The sequence below is a fragment of the Carica papaya genome, chromosome 1 (assembly GCF_054855325.1).
Source record: "Carica papaya isolate Zhongbai chromosome 1, ASM5485532v1, whole genome shotgun sequence".
Taxonomy (NCBI): domain Eukaryota; kingdom Viridiplantae; phylum Streptophyta; class Magnoliopsida; order Brassicales; family Caricaceae; genus Carica; species Carica papaya.
This window is the reverse complement of record NC_142309.1, coordinates 14,074,602-14,095,663: the sequence shown is the minus strand read 5'-3', so window position 1 is coordinate 14,095,663 and position 21,062 is coordinate 14,074,602.

Here is a 21,062-nt window from a genome sequence, read left to right as displayed (position 1 = left end):
AACTACAAAAAAAGGATGGTTAAAACTAGAAAGAGCACTCTAGAAAAGCTTAAAAGTTTAACTCATGCTTTGATTTGCTTTTTTGTTAAAAAATTAGTTTGAATTTTTTAAACTATTATAATTATTTTAATTAAAAAAATTTATTTAGTTTATATACATTATGATATATTGGGATGAAGTTTAATTTGATTATTATAGTTTTACCAATACATTAATAAATTAAGTGAAAAAGTTACTAAATTAAACATTATTAGTATGTAATTATTACCTTATAATATGCTTCTAAAGTACTAAATTCTACACTTGAACCCAATGACTCCAAGCAGAGAACAAAGATATTAACTTGGTGGTTTGGTAGCTTTTGAATTATACAAACAGTATTTTACATATTCTATCGGGTGGCTGATGAATTGAGTGATATTTTCCTACCAAGTCAGCCGGCATATTTACAAGAGAAATACTTTTTTTATGACGTAAATAAATTCTATTAGCAAAAAAGACGAGGTTAAAGAAATTAGCCAGAAGATAGTAAAAGACTGCGTAAAAGTCCTTTGGGGAGTTATTCTTTTTCACTAAAAATTTGAAATTTTATCAAACAATGAAAACTTAAGAATCCTGCAAAAGAAAATATTAAAAAAAATCAAGAACCTTCTCTAAACAAACAAATTCATCAACTTTTTTTTTTAAACCTACGTATCTGCAACTTAATTACAAAAAAAAATTAAAGAGATGTAATTGTACAAAATTAAACAGGTCTTATAGATCAGAATTAAGGAGATCTGATTGTATATAATTAAGGAGATATAATTGTATAAAATTAAAGAAGCCTTAGGGATTAGAATTAAAGAGGTCTGATTAAACAAAATTAAGGAGACCTTAGGAGCCAGAATTAAAGAGGTTTGATTGAAATATGCCTTATGGCTCTTACATATATATATGAATTCATATGTATGAGAAAAACAAACAATTTTCTCCTTGAAATCGATATGGTATTAGAGCCAGTTTTGGCTTGTTAGAAAAAAAAATCAAAAGCCACCATGGCTGATGAAAACAACGGGTTTCTAGGGCTAAGCTGAGATCAACGGGCGAAGTTACTTAACATGCTGAATGCAAGTAAAACATGCATAATTGAATGACTTTCTAGTAAGACAAGTTCAAATAAATGAATTATCGATTCAAGAGCCTCACATCATATGACAGGAGATATAAACATGTTGTTTGATGTTCGGGAGATCGTACCATGCCCCATGGACTTCCTAATGGAAAAAATACAATAGCTTTAAAAGAAGGAAAATTGTGTTTGAAAAATGATACATATATCAATTATGTTTTGGTTGTTCTTGATGCAGAACTCGGGATCAACAATACAAGGCAAAACCCTGCATATAGATAAGCAACCAAAAACTCAAAACCGTAAGTAAAACCACCCTACTTGACTCGCAGTCAATAGGGGAGTGAAAACTAATGTTATAGAGAATGAAATAAAGAACTAAAATTGAAAACACACCATAAGATTTATCTCGATAAGTGATTCCAATTTCTAACACAACAAGTTGGTCGAAAACTCACTCACTCACTCAAGAAAGTTTGGAAGCTTAAAACAAGAATATCTGAATTTTATTGCTGTAAAATTTTTGAATGGCTCTACAACTCTGAATTAAAGGCATATTTATAATGTAAGTCATATAAATAATAAGAAAAATAATCCCCTAAATTAATGACAAAATTATATAGGAAAATAAATTTAGAGTAAAATAAAAAACTAGCAAAATTAAGAGGATTACTTTCTAAAATAGGATAGATATGATCTCATTTTTTAAATAGAAGAGATCTTAATTAATGGGGGCTGATTTAGGGGGAATAAAATTGGAAAATTAGGGTTGGCCATTAAAAGAGCAACATGGCTGCCCATTTATGTCCTAAACAATATTTGGCTCTTAAATAAGTTTTCTTCTTTTCTTCTAACAACTTACGGTTTTAGGAGCATATTCCCGTTTTGGCCGATTCTCCTTCCTTAAGGGAAATTTCTCTCATTTTTCTTGCTTGTTTCCCTCTTGTGCTTGGGGCAAATTGTATACACCATTATATCCTTAGGTTAATGGCTTTGTTATCTTCTGTCCTTGGGCTTTAGTGGGTCTAAGCCAATCTTACTCATTAATCCATGCTTGGACAAAGGTTGAAAGGCTTATTGTAATCATTTAGCTCTCTCCCTGTAATAGGCCCACTATGCATTGAGATATCTTCTTAATCTTTCTTCTATTGGCTACCAACTTGTCCATTCTTTTGGATTTGGCTGCCACTCATCTTTTCTTGGTCATCCCTTTCATGATCAATGTCCATGCTCACATAATCCCCTCTCTCTTCAAAAAGATTTGTCTTCGAACACGGACTTGCATAAAAAAAAAATCAGAAACATTAAATTAGCAAACACTCCATACTCACTTGGGAGATTAATTTTATAAGTGTTACCATTGACATGCTCTAGGACTTGGAAATGTCTATCTCCTCAAGGGTCTAACTTAGATTTTCGTTGATTGAGACATCTTTCATTTCATATATAAACCCATACCCAATCATCGGGTTAGAAAACTACTCGTTTCCTTCCTTTACTGGCGTGTCATGCATAGGATTTGTTTTTCCACCGGATATGCTACTTAGTCTTCTCATATATAACTTTAACAAGTTATACTCTCCGCTGACCATCAGTGTTCTGAATTTTCTGCAAAGGTAAAGGCATGAGGTCCAACGGAGTTAAAGGATTAAAACCATAAATAATATCAAAAAGGTGAAAACCTTATAGAGATTTGAATGCTCCTGGAGGTGGCATGCGGTAGAGAATAACAACTTAGTTCTTAATTTACCCCATAACACTCTTCAAAAGTGATTAAGAAATTTTACATTCCTATTACTCACAATAGTCTTAAGAATACCATGAAGTCTCACAACATCCCTGAAAAAAAATTTTGTGATATTTGTCGCATCATTAGTCTTATGGCATGCAATGAAGTGTCATCTTACTAACTCGATCTACGATGATAAATATGCTATCATTACCTCTCCTAGTTCTAGGAAATCCCAATACGAAATCTATAGATATGTCTATCTAAAGTGCTGTAGGTACAGACAAAGTTGTATATAATCCATGAAGTAAAACCTTATATTTGTCTGCTTACATGGAATGCACCTAATATAAATGCGCTGAATATCTTTCCTCATGTTAGGTCAATAAAAATGCTCAAGCAATATGTCTAGAGTTTTAGCTACCCCAAAATACACCATCAATCCCCCACTATGAGCCTCACTCACCAATAATTCCTTAAGTGAGCAGTTAGGTACACATAACTTACCAGCTCTAAAGAGAAAACCATCATGCCTATAATATTTTTAGAATGTCAAATGCTCACATGTATGATAAACAGTGAAAAAATCGTTATCATTAGCATACATCTCCTTAATATATTCAAAACCTAATAACTTAGAGCTAAGTGTAGAAATTAAAGGATACTTGCGAGATAATGCATAAGTAAAAATATTATTCTTACCTTGTTTATACTTGATTATATAGGGGAAAAACTCAAATGAACTCGACTTACTGACCATGATGACGATTGAGTTTACCTTGGCCCTTTAGATATTTTAGGGATTCGTGGTTGGTGTGGATCACGAACTCCTTTGGTAATAAATAGTGTTGCCATACCTCTAATACTCTTACCAAGGTGTATAACTCCTTATCTTAGGTTGAGTAATTCAACAGTGTGCCACTAAGCTTTTCACTAAAATAAGCCACAGAGAGACCTTCTTACATCATAACTGCTCTTATACCTGTACTTGAAGCATCACATTCAAGCTCAAAAATTTTATTAAAGTCAGGTAAAGCTAAAATAGTTATAGAACATAATTTATCTTTTAATAAAATAAAAGAATGCTCTTGTTTTTTTAGTCCATATAAACTTTACATTTTGTTTACTAGTTCTTTTAATCATATTACAATGGAACTGAAATCCCTAACAAACCTGCAATAGAAGCTCACCAAACCATGAAAACTCCTTACCTCACTAGTTGATGTCATGGTAGGCCAATTCTCTAATTGCTTTTACCTTATTCTCATCTACCTCAATGTCCAGTGCACTAATTACAAACCCTAAAAATATCAATTTTTTCAGTGAAGAAGATACACTTCTTGGCATTGGTATGCAACTAGTCTTTCTTAAGGACCTCAAGCATAAACCTGATATGTTGAAGGTGATCCTTTGAAAACTTTATGTAAATCAAGATGTCATCAAAGGAAACTACCACAAATTTACCTAGAAAAATTGTAAAACATGGTTTGTAGGTCTCATGAAGGTACTAGGGGCATTTGATAACCCAAAAGGCATTACTAACCACTCATACAGCCCATAGTTGGTTTTAAACATAGTTTTCCACTTATCTCCAAGTTTCATCCTAACACGGTGGTATCCATTCTTAAGATATATCTTAGTGAATCTAGTAGATCTACTCAATTCATCCAACATATCATCTAACTTAGGGATAGGGTGTCTACACTTTACCATAATCTTGTTGATGGCTCAATCATCCACATACATCCTCTAAGAACCATCATTCTCAGGCACAAGTAATACTGGAATAGTAAAAGTGCTTAAACTCTCTCTCACATGTCTCTTACCTAACAACTCCGCCACTAGTTGTTGAAGTTCCTTTATCTCTTTGAGATTACTTTGGTAAGCTGGGTGGTTGGAAACTAAAAGTCCAGGGATAAAGTCAATCTAGTATTAGATCCCTTGTAGTGGTGGTAGACCATTCAGAATTTCCTTCGAGAACATATCCTCATATTCCTTTAAAAGAGAAAAAATAGAATTAGGCAAAGAACTATCAATGTTATAAAAATTTAGATAGGATTCTTTGTATTGAAGTACAATTAAGCTTATTTTTTAATAAATTGCTCTTTTCACTTCTCTCTCCATCGCATATAAACATGTCTTTCTTTTCTCTCCCGCATTTTCTATAACACCCCGCTAACCTTCGCGCTAAACTTTGTAGTTGGAAACCCTTATTTATTCGGGCCTTAAGGCCACTTGAACTCTTTAAATCATTTCTTAATTTTTATATCATATTTTGTAAATTTAATTCGTATTTTTAATTTTATTCTAAAAAAATTATATTTTATGATTTTGTTATTTTTGTCAATCTTATTTTGTTATTTTTATTATTTTGCTATTTTGTTAAAAAATAATTTTCATGAGAAAAGACGGAAAAAGGGGTGGAATCCCATGGGAAAATACCTGCGGGAAAAACCCACCCACGCGGGCATTACGTGTGTGTGGCTAGCACAGGATGTGCGCACTGTGCGCACGTCCTATCCATGCAGGGCACGAGGCTGGTCTGCGTGGGTATCCCATCATGCACAGACTGACGTGGCACTGTGCGCGTGCACAGGCTAGCCCTGTGCCCGGTAGGATAGGCCAGCACACCTATAGGCTAGGCCTGCAATGCGCGACTGACTTAAGGAGGCGTGTTGCTGCCTCAGGCAGTGTTTTGCCGCCCTTTGGACTTCGTGCGCTACTTTGGGCGATGTGCCACTGCCAGTTGGGAGGTTCTTCCTCCATTTTTCACTCTGTCATCGCGTTGAATAACATCACTCTTTTTCCCACTAAACTTTATCTCTCATCACCAAATTTTGTCACTTAGTACAAATCTAACGGTCTCCATTTTCTATAAATAGGGACCCCTTCTCTTCAATTTTTCTCATCACTTCTATTTCATTCTGCCATCCTCCAAGAGCTTAAAGAGAGAGGAAGTGATTTAGAGATAGAAGGAGAGGAGAAGAAGAAATGTGTTGGGAAAAACTTTAAGGTTTCAGTAAGGAATTTAGTATTTTTTTTAAATATCCTAAGGAATATTTCTAGAGTCAAAATTATGAAGCTTGAAATTTATGATTTATCATTATTTATGTTTAATCATTCAAATGAAATAAGTTATACTTGATAAAGCATGTTATAAGATCATATAGGCACTTGGTGATTTGTATGTGATTTAAATGACATTATTTTGGTGATAATTTTCTGAAATACGAAAAGGAGATTGGACATGAAATGGTATGAAAAACATGTATTTGCATTGACATGCATAATGCATCAAGTGTCTCGTTAGCCTTTTTATCTTTGAGGGGTTTCTGTTTCTTCTTCCCCCATTTGGTCTAAAAAGATGTGAGAGTACTGCTTCTTGTGGATGACAGCATACCCTCTGACGAGAGTGGTGATGCAGATTATTTGTTAGGGGTCATATTTGGCCAAGTACTACCGTGACTATAGTCTATCTGATAGAATCACTGTGGTTGGCACGACCATTGTCATAGATCGTGTCTTGGTTTAGCAAGTCAAAAATATGCCGTGAGCAAATTGCCGATATATATATGAGCTGGTCATTCTACTTGGGTAATCAAAAATCCGTATCTACCCTCAGTAGATGGAACTCAGAATGACTTCACGAAGCATGACACAAAAATTTGAGTATTTCATGATTTATTTAATTTTCTCTATTATCAGCATGATTGATTTGATTGTTGTGACTATGACATGATGGATATGATGTTTTCATAAATTAAGAAAGGATCCTAACTTGACCCCTAAAGATAAGTGTTGATAACATAATTATTCACCTTTAAAATCTTACCATGTTATTTAAATATTGTTTTCCTTACTGAGGATATGGAATTTACACCTTTCTATACCACCCAAATGAGGAAGATACTGAGGACCGATTGATGACCTACCACTTGACGTCTATGAGGATCTCGTAGATCCCCAAACCTTGAGTGCATGTTTGTCTTACACTCTAATGAGTCCATTCACATAGTGAAAGAAGTGACCTTTTTTGTATTTTGATATTTTTTATTTTGTTGCCACTTTTGGCCTCAGTTATATATGTGTAATTGGAATTCATATATTTTTGGTAAGGGATTTGTAATAATTTGCTATGCTGCATACAATTATGTATCATGCACTCATAATCTGTTTCTGTATCTAGTACCCTTATGCCTTAATTAGTATTTGAGATATCATAGATGGTATCAGAGCAGTTACGCGGACCAAATCCCTTACAACTGAGGTTGTAGGTAGAAAAACCCTTAGGATATCTAGAAAAATAAGTCATCTTTTCCAAAACTAAACCATCAACTCGTGTCTTCCTTTTTTTTGTAGTATAACACGAGGGAGACCTTCTGTAGAATGTATCGAATGACCCGAGGCCCAGGATCATCTGATTAGGACCAAGTTTACCGAACTCTTCCGAGCCATCCAAAGACTAACCATAATTGTAGGACAAAACCAAGCCAACCTTTGTCAACACTCTGTCCTAGAATACTGAATAGTCGAAAGGTCTATCTCTCATAACATAGCAGACTTTAGGAAGCTTAACCCATCATACTTCGAAGGTGGCCTTAAACCTTTAGTAGCTGAAGCTTAGATCCTGTAGATAGAGAAGCTTTTCTCTATCCTAGACCTAACCGAGGAACAAAAAGTTTTTCTACCAGTCTTTATGCAGACTGGTGAGCAGAACACTGGTGGTAATTCAAAAAAGAAGTCCTACCTATCCCTACCACCTGGAAAGTTTTCATGGGCGCATTCTTTGATAACTTTTTTCTAGCTTATGTCCGAGAAAAGGAGGAGAAATTTCAGGGCCTCCGCTAGGAAAATCTTACAGTTGCCTAATATACAACTCGATTTGTCCAACTGTTTAGGTTTACCCCTCTAATAGTAACCCCCGAAAGTCGTAAAGGTAGGAAGTTTTTGAAAGGCTTTCATGCTGATATCTACAGTCGGGTTGCGATGCTGAGACCCAACTCGTGTGCTAAGGTGTTAAAACATGCCCAATTGGCTGAAGACCTCATCTCGGCCAAACACCAAGACATTACTTAGAAGAAGACTGCCCAACCCAGTAAGTAGCCACCTTGATAAACGAACCCGAGTTGTTCCTCCCCCTGACCTACCTCCACCTACTAGATAACCTGCTCGACCTTCCCAATTATATCAGCATTGTGGTCGTTCGCATGGTGAACTATCCTGCTAGTGTATTAATCACATCTACTATCGGTACGGAAGCACCCAACACCTTATAAAGGAATACCCTCAGCGGCCGAAGGATGTGACTAGACTTGTAACCCAGGGTCGTGTGTATAACCTTGATGTACCTGATGCCCTCTCGACTCTTGTCTTTTATCTAGGGTATGCTTTCTATCCATGATACTTTTGCCAGAGCTTTGATTGATACATGTGCTACCCACTCTTTTATCTCTTGTATATTTACTTGTAAATTAGATATTAGACCTGAACCTTTAAGAGAAATACTAGTTGTAGAAACTCCCTCTAGGGGAGAAATTCACTGTGTATATAAAAATTGTACGATAAAAGCTTTAAAAATAGAAATATTTGTATACCTAATACTTTTAAGTTTCTCAAGATTCGACATTATTCTAGGAATGGAATGGTTAGAGAGATATAGGACAATTATTAATTATGAAAGTAAAGTTGTAACCTTGCGATGTCGGAAAAAGAAATAAAAAAAAATATATTTTTGTTATTCTTTAACAATTGAATAAACAAGAATATGGATGCTGATCCTACTATGTATTCCATTTTCACTCTTTGTAACTTTTTGGGAGTCTTTTCAGAAGAACTACCTAGTCTACCTTCATCGCGGGAGATAGAGTTTTCTATTGATATACTTCTTGGAACTCAACCAATCTCAAAACCTGCCTATTGTATGAGTTGTACTGAGCTTGTAGAACTAAAAAACTAGCTTTCTGAACTCCTTGGTAAAAAATTTATTTGCCTAGTCACTCCCTTTGAGGTGCTCTGATGTTATTTGTGAAAAGAAAAATGACTCCCTTAAACTATGCATAGACCACCGAGAACTCAATTGGGTAAGAATAAAGAGCAAATATCCTCTATCTCATATTGACGATCTTTTTGACTAGTTATAAGGAGTCACGATCTTCTCCAATATCGACCTTAGATCAGGGTACTACCAATTGAGAGTCAAGAAAGAAGATATTCTGAAGACCGCTTTTCGGTATCGATACGACCTGTACAAGTTCAAAGTTATGTCGTTCGGGTTAATTAATGCCCCTACTACCTTCATGGATCTCATGAACAGACTTTTTCGGCATGCATTAGATCAGTACATCATCGTATTTATTGATGACATCCTAGTGTACTCTAAGAGCTCGAAGGAACATACAGTCCACTTATCTGAAGTACTGGGGACATTTAGTTGAAACCAACTGTTTGCTAAGCTCAATAAATGCACCTTTTGATTGGATCGAGTGTCCTTTCTTGGTCATGTGATTTCGAGTGAAGAAGTTTTTGTGGATCTAGCCAAGGTTGAAACGATGATCGATTGGAACCTGCCCACCAACATAGCTAAGGTACGTAGTTTCTTTGGCTTGGCAGGTTACTACCAATGATTCATTGATGAATTCTTTAAGATTGCTGCTCCGTTTACCTGTCTCACTAGGAAGGGCGTACCTTTTATTTGGGATTATGAATGAGGAAAGAGCTTTATGAAATTAAAGTATCATTTTACCTCTGCTCCGGTGTTGATCCTCCCTGACAACACCAGAAGATTTCAAGTCTACTGCAATGCATTTTGTTGCAACATTGTAGAGTGGTCGCTTATGGGTCCAGATAGTTGAAGCCCCATGACCGAAATTACCCTACTCACGATCTAGAGTTGGCAGCCATAATCTTTACCTTGAAGATATGGCGTCATTACCTATTTCGTTAGATCTTTAAAATCTATACTGACCACAAAAGTTTAAAATACATTTTCTCGCAAGGAGAGTTAAACATGAGACAGAGATGTTGGATGGACCTCCTGAAGGACTACGACTGCAAGATCATCTACTATCCTGGTAGAAAGAATGTAGTCCCTGATGCACTAAGCCGAAAGGAGTCTGCTGTTTTGGCCCAAACTATGGCCTCAAGTTGGAAATTAATTGATGTTATGTAGGCAATTCACCTCAACCACTATAGCAATGGTGCCTATCTCGCTCAGATTCGAGCTTTATCTAATCTTTTTATGAAGATTTGGGAAGCTCATTCCACGGACCAAGAAATCACCAAAAAATTGAGTAACTTCACTTCTGATGAGTTTCCTAATTTTAGGCTTACTGATGATGGGTTGTGTAGATTTAAGGACTGTATTTGGGTCCCTGTCACTGTCAAAACAGATGTTTTCAAGGCTTCCCATGCTTCTAAATTGTCCATCCACCTTGGAAGTACCAAGATGTACCGGGATCTGAAGTGCCAATAATGGTGGCCGAGAATAAAGAAGGGCATTGTCGACTACGTCTCCCAATGCCTTACTTGCCAACGAGTTAAGGTAGAACACCAGAAATCTGGCGATTTGTTACAGAATCTCTTGATTCCAGAATGGAAGTGGGAGTATGTAACCATTGATTTTGTCAATCTACCCAAGACTTGTTTTGACCGAATGCCATTTGGGTCATTGTTGACACACTAACCAAGACTGCTCACTTCTTACCCATTAGGACCACTGACTCCACAGGCAGATTAGCCCACCTGTATGTCGATGAAATTTTTTGACTCCATGGCGTTCTCTCATCCAATGTATCCAATCGAGATCCTCAGTTCACCTCCCACTTTTAGAACAACTTCCAAGAAGCGCTTTGGTTTGGATTGTACTTCAGCACTGTTTATCATCCCCAGACTGATGGTTAGTCTGAACGCACTATCCAGATGTTAGAAGACATGTTGCGCACTTGCGTCCTCGACTTTGGCAATAACTGGTATGAATATCTTCCCCTGTGTGAATTTGCTTATAATAACAGTTATTATTCCAGTATCGATATGGCTTTGTATGAAGCCCTGTACGGTAGGTCCTATAGTTCTCCCATTGTTGGAGCGAAGTCAAAAATTAGCGTCGTTTGGGACCAGACTTCATCCAGGAGACTATTGAGAAGGTCGCTATCATCTGTAGAAACTTGACTATCACCTAGAGTCGCTAGAAGAGTTATGCTGATAATCATAGAAGACCTTTGGAATTTGTTGTTGTAACCAAGTCTTCCTCAAAATTTTCCCTTACAAGGAAAAAATGAGGTTTAGGAAAAAAAAGAAGTTGAACCCCGATATGTGGGAACTTTTCATATCGTGTAGTGTGTTGGACCCGTGGCATACTGCCTTACTCTGCCCCAAGAGTTTACAGGTCTACATGATGTTTTTCATGTTCCCATGCTTAAAAGGTACCACCCTGACCCTTCTCATATCATTCCTCACGATGAGACACAGGTACAAGTCGATATGATGTACGAGGAATTCTTCGTAGAAATTCTTGGTTGGACTGACAAGGTTTTATGCAATAAGAGGATCCCCATGGTGAAGGTGCAATGGCAACATGAGAAAGAAGTTCTCAGACCTATTCATGACAAATTTGGGGACCAAATTTTCTAATGTGGGGGGAATGTAACACCCTACTAACCTTCACGATAAAATTTGTATTTAGAAACTCCTATTTATTCGAGCCCAAAGGCCAAGTGAACTCTTTAAATCATCTCGTAATTTTTATATCGTATTTCGTAAATTTAATTCGTATTTTTAATTTTATTTTAAAAAAAGTTATATTTTATGATTTTGTTATTTTTGACAATTTTATTTTATTATTTTTATTATTTTGCTATTTTGATTAAAAAATAATTTTTAGGAGAAAAGACAAAAAAAAGGGCAAAATCCCGTGGGAAAACCTACTCGCGTGGGCATCACACAGCGTGCCCATGCGTGCAAGCGGCCAGCATGGGACACGTGCACATCTCATCCGTGCAGAGCACGAGGCTGGTCTGTGTGCGCAGAGATAGGCCAATTCGCGCTTGTCCCATCGCGCGTAGCCAGGCCAGTTCGTGCGCGACCCATTGGAATGATCACCTACCTTTGATAGACTTCGCCTACAATAAAAGCTTTCAAGCAAACATCAACATGGCCAAGTATGAGGCATTATATGGTCGACCCTATAGGTCACTGATCTACTAGGAAGAGGTGGGCGATAGAAAATTGTTTGGCCCAGATCTTGTAGAGGAAACTACAGCCAAGATAGTTAAAATCAGGAAGAGCATCCAGACCACTCAAAGTAGGCAAAAGAGTTATACGGACACCTAGAGGAGGGATTTTGAAATTTGACAAAGGCGATCAAGTGTTGCTTAAGGTCACCCCTTTTAAGGAAATCAATAGGTTTTGCAAGAGAGGAAAATTAAATCCCTAGTTTATTGGGCCATTTGAGATCTTAGACATGATTGGTACGACCACCTACAGACTGACACTACCTCTAGAGCTGTCCAGAGTCCATAATGTGTTTCATATGTCCATGCAACACAAGTACAAACCAGACCCCTCACACATCCTGTCCCATGAGCCCCTTTCACTGTAGGAGAATCTATCCTATGAGGAGGTGCCAGTAGGCATTGTAGACCGGAAGAGTAGAGTACTTCGCAACTGAGAAATTTCCTTCGTCAAGATCCTATGGTAGAATCATACGCAGGGAGAGGTCACTAGGGAACTGGAATCGGACCTCAGGATGTAGTACCCCCTAGCTGTTCGACTGGGTGAAAGGGTGAAAAATTTGAGGGACCAAATTTTTCTTAAGGGAGAGAGAGTTATAATATCTAGAACCAAAAATTCGCCCGAGATTTTCTTTTTAATTATAAAAGAATTATATAAATAATTAATTTGATTTATTTTAAGTTAATTTTATTGAAATTTTGAGAAAAAATAAATTAAGAATGAAATTAAAAATAAATTTAGGACAAAGGAGTGAAATTTTTAATTTTGGGGGTGTTTTTGGAAGAAAATTTAAAAACAAGGAGTTAAAAAGCAAAAAAAAAAGTTTAACCACGTAGGACAGCCCAGTCAGCAGTCCCAACAAACAAGAACATGACATGTGGAAACCTCACTGATATCAGCACCATGCGGGCAGCCACGTGAGTGATTCGCGTGCTCAGCGATCCGACAACCCAGATTTAATCCTGCATGCGTGAACGGTCCAGATGTATTCCCTCTTTAAACGCGATCGAACAATCAGATTTAATTTGATTGTGTGACCCAGATTCATTCCCCGAATAGGATAGATCCAACGAACGAGAGAGGGCCATGCGTACCTGAATGGATGGTCCAGATCGAAATGGGGTAGGTATTTAAGCATTGCGTTCTAAGGAACCTTAACCCTAGCCGCACCTGCCTTCGCTGAAGAAGAACCAGTCACCGAAGAAGGAGGCCGACCACTGGTCGCCGTCGCACCAGAGCCACCCCCGACCGCTGAAAAAGGTAAACTTTTCCCTTTCCTACTCGGAATTTGATTTTGAGTCTCCTTGTGGCCATATCGAAGCAAAAGGGATGACAAGTGAGCCAAAAACTATGGGCAAAGCTTGACAGAACCACTGCGGCCAAAATCCTAAACCCCCTCCGATGAGCCCTTTTTCGTTTCCCATTCCACATGATTATTTGACCATTATGTTCACCGTCCCTTTTTGTGTAGGTTAGTCGAAGAAGAATCCCCAACTGTAAAGGAGAACCGACAGAGTTGCCGCACCTAGAAATTCCCCCCCTCCGAACAGTAGTTTCAAGTTTTTTTTTTGTTTTTCTAGCCAACCGGGGGTTCCTAACGTGTTTTTTCGTAGGGATACGTATAAAACCAGCTAAAACTTGCCAGATTGAGGTAAACTGCCATTATGGGTGGCAAAGTTGGCGCTAGAGCACGGCGATGCCATCGTGCCAGAACCCTAAAATTGGCTGAAAAGGGTTTTCAACACCGATTTTTTTATTTTTAGGATATTTTTGGGTACGTGACGAGTATTTTAATTTCTGCATGAAAAATTCAAGAAATCCGGGCCCTATCAGTAGGCATAGTGAGTAGTAAGACATTTCAAAACACAAATTCGGGTAGGAATCCCTCACCTTATTCTTTTTTACGATAAATTGAGGAATAATAATCAATAATTTTGTTTTTTGTAACCCTAAAAATAATTATAAGTCACTAGTGGAGACGGAACCAGTTAGTTCATATTTGTCTTGATTCCCTATTTATTTTCCATTACTGCTTACATTGCTTACTATTAAATTGTGCATATTAAATTGATAGTTTTGATGGTCTTCTCGATTATTTGGTTTATTTGGTTCCTCCTGCATTGTTTATTTGATTATTTGGTTACTTGGTTATTCGATTATATTAAACTATATCGCTCGCTTAGATGCCATTTAAATTAACCTGTTAATATGTAATGAGATGTCGGTATGCGTTTGGTAGTTGTTTGGATGATGAGAATCCATGTAAATGAAAACTTACTGAGTATCCTAGGAAATGGTGGATGGACCCGGTACATAGGGAACCCTACCGTGGACATTACCTCAGTCGGATGGGGCTGAGAAGTCCCATACTGGAAGGATTTTAGGAGATATGGTTCACCCTCATACTGGACGGGGTATCGAAGTGATGGTATTTTTGGTGCCCATTACCGGACGGGGTATCGAGGTGATGGTATTTTTGGTGCCCATTACCGGACGGGGTAACAGGACGGTTGGATTAATTGTCAAATCTAGATACTGGGTTAACGAGTAGAGGGATATCCCTATGGACCCCCAAGGGTCCCAGTAAGTAGGTTAAAAGAAAGAATTACTGATCTTATGTATGAAATTAAAATGTTACTTGGCTATTTGTCTTCATAGGTTGTTTTTGAGTAAACCTGTAGTGGTAAGTATGGAATAAAATATTTTAGAGTTAAAAGTATTTACTTAAATCAAGGGCTCCATTACTTATTTTGTGATTTTTACCAACCTTCAGTTTTTTGTATCAATGATTAGTATGATATTCTTACTGGGCTAGTGTAGCTCACCCTTTTATTAACTATTTCAGATCAAGAAAACCAAGATCCAGATCCTGATCAGCAAGATGGTTGTGAGTGGTTCACCTCCCGGACTCCCTTCAAGAACTAGTGGAGGTTAATCCCTAGGATATCTATTTATATATTTTTAATTATTGTTTGTCTTTTTAATGAACTAATATAGAAGGGACATTCTCTTAGTCTTATTGGGCATTCTAATTTACTGTGTAAGGAATGTAAATCCTAACTTTATTATTTGCTTCTGCATTTAGATAATAAATCATTTTCTTTTAGTTTTGGGCTTTTACAACAATACACATACATCTCCAAAATTTTTTTACTCTAACTTTCACAACTACCTCTTTATTTTTTTTAAACAACTTAAATGGGATATACTAAAAATTGAATTGCACTTATAACCATCTTCTAGGAATTGTAGATTGTTTTTCATCTTTTAACACTCTGAATGGTTATCTTTGATTACATATTGAACATGACTTGTTTGAGGGTTGCTTATTCAAAATAATAATAATTTTCTCTTATTTTTGAGTGAATATCAATACTTAAACAAAACTCTTCTATAACTTTTCTGGAATTATGTGCTTTGGATGAATAAAATCAAATTGCTTATCATGTGATGAGTGAGATGGAGCGTAAACCGCACTCATTTTTAAAAATATTTGGAGTAAAAGTGTGAGATAGAGTGTAAAACGCACTCATAATGAAACAAAAGAAGAAAGCACGAATAATAATCTACTTCTCTAGTCAAATGATTACAAGTAGCACTAGTAGCCACTTGAAACTGTGACCAACTGAGTAACCAGGTGCATTCATCACAAATGTTTGCTCTCATGTCAAAATGTTGTGTTTGGATGTTGTCAAAGTAGTTATTCATTGGTATGGTTCCATTAAACTCAAGCCTATAAATTACTAATTGATGTTTATTCTTGCAACTTGAGGGTTGAGGTGTAAAATGCGGGTTGTGATGAAATGATTGGGTGTAATTGAGTTGAGGGTGAAGAGATGGGGATTGATGGAGTATATTGTGTAGCGCTTGAGGGCAAGTACAAGATAAGTGTGGGGGAGTTGATAGTCCTAAAAACAACATCATTATCACCCACTTTTAAGTTGTTAAACTTGATGGTATGTTATCTAATTTGAGTTATTTTCTATATTTTATTGCAGGACAAGAGATAATGATAAAACAAGGAAAAACAACATGAAAAGGGAAAGAGTTCGTGAAAAGAGTCATCAGCTCAGAAACAAGCCTTGGGTAATGCTTGGGTTCAATAGTCAACAGCAGGTCTTGTCCCATAAAATTTAGCCTTGGGCAAGGCTAAGGATCGTGCACAGCAGCAGATTTAAATTAAAACATGAACTTTTTAAATCTAAAAAAAGATATAATTTTAGCCAAGATTTGGAACCGAAAATCAAGAGAAAAATATTCTGAAAAGCTTGAGATAAGCCAAAAATCACGGAAAATGATCTTAATCAACAAAGAGAAAAAATCCTAGCCCTTTTTCTATAAAGAGGGTGGCTGCCAAGCAGATCATCTCTCTTCTTCCCAATGCCGCACACAGTAGCTTATGCTACTACTGTCCAAGAACTCATTTGTGTAAAAAAGTCCACTATGAGAGGCTAATTTATTTTCTTTTTCCTAGTTGAGATTTTGTGAACTCCAGTGATATATTTGTGAGATTGAATTGGTTTAATCTATGTTTTATTTAAATCTTGGTATTTATTTATTTTTTTTGCAACTATGCATATTTACGGTCTTGAACTCGTTTGAACAGGCCTATTAAACATTGGAGAGATAGCAAGCAACTAGCTAAACCCTCAAATCCATAGTTATTTGAGTGGTTCCGGCACCTAGTAGCGATCAATGTCACACTGAGGAGGTAAATAACCTAGTTAAATGGTTTACACGGATGAATCCGACAACTTGAATAAGATTCTTCTAGTTCTCAAATCTGTTGAGAAGTTAAATCTTGCGAATATTCTCAAGACTGTTTGGTAGTGAAGAACCAACTAATAAACGTTTCTTGGTTAGTTTAAAAATAAGAAAGGATTGGTTGTCGGAACATTTTCGACAACTATAACTAGTTTGCTAAAACTGAAATAAAATAAATCCTTGCATCTATGATCAATTACATTATTAGAGCTAGCTATTTCATCAACTAGGAATTCTTCTTATAATTGTTTTAGTTTTTAATTTGCAGCTAAGAGTTTGTTTAATATTATTATGCTCATGTTTATTTTATATTTTGTATATTAGATTCTACAAAACTCCCATTGTTTGCTTTCTATTCATTCATCAAGGAGGAAAATTGGTTTTAATTTTTTTGTGGATTCAAAATATTATTTTATAGGTTAATTAGGATTTCATTTCCCTATGTATTGGCATTCATTTCAAGAAAATGGAAAACCAGTCATGGGTAATCCCCAAACAAGTCATGTTAAGGTACTTTGTCAAAGATAGTCCCTTATGGTGTGCAAAGATGAAAAACAAGCCAAAAATCCTATAAGGTTACCTATGAATAAATCCTATAAGGTTACCTATGAATGTAGTTTATCACAGCAACTCGGTTTGTTCTATTCACTCCACTGGAGGTCTGTGACTTGTGCAATGGCTCTCATTCTAATTCTAAATGCCAAGTTGGAAATCTATTTGCTCCATCTCAGCCAGAGCAAGCTCATTTTGTGGGAAATTTCAACAGGCAAAATTATCCATACTCCAACACTTATAATCAAGGTTGGCTCAATCATCTAAATTTTTTTTAGAGGTAACCAGAACATGATGAAGCCACCAGTTAAGCATCAACCTCAATTCCAGCCTCAACTCACAGTCAATACTAATTAGTTTATGGCAAGAAAAGATTTTACACTTTAGAGGCAAGAAACTAGTATTCAAAACAAAGCAATATTTATTCAGAATTTGGATTTTCAATTGAGTGAACTTTATGAAATTCTCACTCAAAGACCGTAAGGTTCTCTGCCGAGTAACATTAAAAAGAATCCAAAAGAGCAAGTGAAAGTTATTACTCTTCGTAGTTGCAAGGAGTTAACAGAGTTGAGTAATGCAATAGTTGAAACTACGCAGCCAGTTGAACTACAAACAGAAACACTTTTGGATATTCGAAAACAAGTCTAGGAGGAGAGGTTAAAAAGCCTAAGTCAAAGTTTCCACCCTCCACTATATGTTCCTCCTATTCCATATCTTCAGAGGTTCCATAAGCAGAAATTGGATAAACAGTTCTCTAAGTTCCTAAATGTTTTTTAAGAAACTACATATCAACATTCCATTTACAGATGCTTTAGAGCAAATACCATAGCTACGTGAAGTTTATGAAAGAAATCCTCTCGAATAAGAGAAAGCTAGAGGAATATGAGACAGTTGCACTTACTGAGGAGTGCAGTGCCATTTTACAAAATAAATTGCCCTCGAAGCTTGAAGATCCTAGAAGTTTCACCATTCCTTGCACTATTAGGAACTCTTATTTTGAAAAATCTCTTTGTGATCTTGGAGCGAGTATTAATTTGATGCCTCTTTTGGTATACAAGAAGTTGCGTCTTGGAGAAGTAAAACTAGCAACAGTCTCTTTATAGTTGGCTGATCAATCTATTAAATATCCATGGGGGATTATTGAGGATGTCTTAGTGAAAGTGGATAACTTTATCTTCCCAATAGATGTTATTGTTCTTGACATGGAGGAAAATTGAGAAATTTTGATTATTCTTGGTAGGCCATTCTTAACTACGAGAAGAACTCTTATAGATGTGCAAAAAGGATAGCTTATTTTCAGAGTGTAAGAAGAGTAGGTAACATTTAATGTATTCAAAGCAATGAAGTACCCAAATGATGTGGATAGTTGTTTGCGGTAGACAGTGTAGAAAAATGTATTAAGGACGTAGTTCAAAAAAGTTATCTAGTTGAGCCATTGGAAGCATGTTTAGTTGGGGCTATTGATAGTAAAGATCCTAAGATATTAGAATATGTGAATCAGTTGGAAGCTGCACCATTGATTTTTGTTAAGCGACCTTTTGAAGATCTGGGGGAAAGGAAACCTAGACTAGTGCCATCCATTGAAAAGCCATCGGTGTTAGAGCTCAAGCAACTCTTATGCCATCTTCGATATGCCTACTTGGGAAAAGCATCCACTCTTCCTGTTATTATCTCATCTTCTCTAAATAAAGAAAAAGAGGATAAGTTGTTGCGAATGCTGAGCGAACACAAAACTACGTTATGTGGTCAATAGCAGACATCAAGGGACTTTAGCCCGTCCTATTGTATGCACAAAATATTGATGGAGGATAGCTATAGACCATCCGTAGAACATCAACACCATTTAAACCCTAACATAAAGGAAGTGGTAAGAGCATAATTATTGAAGCTTCTTGATGTAGGTACTATTTATCCTATCTTTGACAGTCTTGGGTTAGTCCTGTGCAAGTAGTGCCTAAGAAAAGAGGGATGACAGTGGTGACCAATGAAAAAAATAAGTTGATCCCTAGCATAACAGTTACTTGTTAGAGGGTGTGTATTGATTATAGGAAGCTCAACAAAGCAATTAAAAAAGATCCCTTTCCATTATCATTCATTGTTCAGATGTTGGATAGGTTGGCAGGTAATGCTTTCTATTATTTCTTAGATGGTTATTCTAGCTATAACTAGATCTCTATAGCACCAAAGGATCAAGAGAAGACAACTTTCACGTGTACTTGTGGCACATTTACTTTCTAGAGAATGCCATTTGGCTTGTGCAATACACCAAGAACTTTTCAAAGGTGTATGATGGCAATATTTTCTGAGCACTTCATTGAGGTATTTATGGATGACTACTCAGTTTTTGACTCATCTTTTGATTCGTGCATGGTAAATTTATCTCTTGTTTTGAAGCAATGTGAAGAAACAAATTTAGTTCTGAATTGAGAGAAATGCCATTTTATGGTATAAGAGGGCATCATTCTCAGTCATCGAGTCTCAGCAAATGGGATTGAAGTAGATTATGTAAAAATTGAGACTATTGAGAATCTGCCACTGCTCACATCAGTAAAAGGTATTAGGAGTTTTCTTGGACATACCGGCTTCTATCATCGCTTCATTAAAGATTTTTCCAAGATTACAAAGCCTTTTCGTAATCTTCTTGTGAATTATGTACCATATAAGTTTAATGAAGAATGTCAAATGGCTTTCAAATTTTTGAAGACAGCTTTGGTGTCGGCACCTATTAATATCGTTTTGAATTGGGATTTACTGTTTGAGCTAATGTGCAATGCTAACAATTATGCTATTGGAGCAGTCTTGGGCCAACGATGAGGTAAGTTTTTCCATGCCATTTATTATGCAAATCGATCTCTAACTAATGCCCAATTTAATTGAACCACCACTGAGAAGAAATTGTTAATAGATGTATTTGCTTTCGATAAATTTCGATCATACTTGATTGGAACTAAAATCATCTTCTATACCGACCATTCCACTATCAAGTACTTAATAGAGAAAAAGGATACCAAACCCCAGTTAATTCAGTGGGTGCTACTATTGGAAGAGTTTAACTTGGAGATTCGAGATAAGAAAGGCATAGAGAATCTAGTTGCTGATCATCTATCTCGATTGAAAAAAGTTAAAAATAATATGGAGAATGAACCGTTGATCAATGAGACTTTCTTGGATGGACAATTTTTCACCGTAAACACTGTTAAGCTTCCTTGGTTTGCAGATTGTTAATTACTTGGCCAACAATGTTTTTCCTCAAGACTAATCAAGGCAACAAAGGAAGAAGTTCTTGTCTGATGCCAAACATTACTATTGGGAAGATCCATTCTTGTACAAGCATTGCTTGAACCAAATCATCAGGAGATGTGTGTCAGATGAAGAAAAGATAAATATCTTGCATCATTGCCATTCTTCTAAATATGGTGGTCATTGTAGAGCAAATTGAACTATGGCAAAGATTCTTCAATCAGGTTTTTATTGGCCAACATTATTCAAAGATGCTCAAGTCTATGTTGTTGCATGCGATCGATGCCAAAGAACAGGAAATATTTCCCATCAACATGAGATGCCTCTCCATAACATCTTGGAAGTTGAGTTATTTGATGTTTGGGGAATTGATTTTATGGGTCCTTTTCCACCATCATTCAACAATCTCTACATCCTTATAGTCATCGATTATGTATC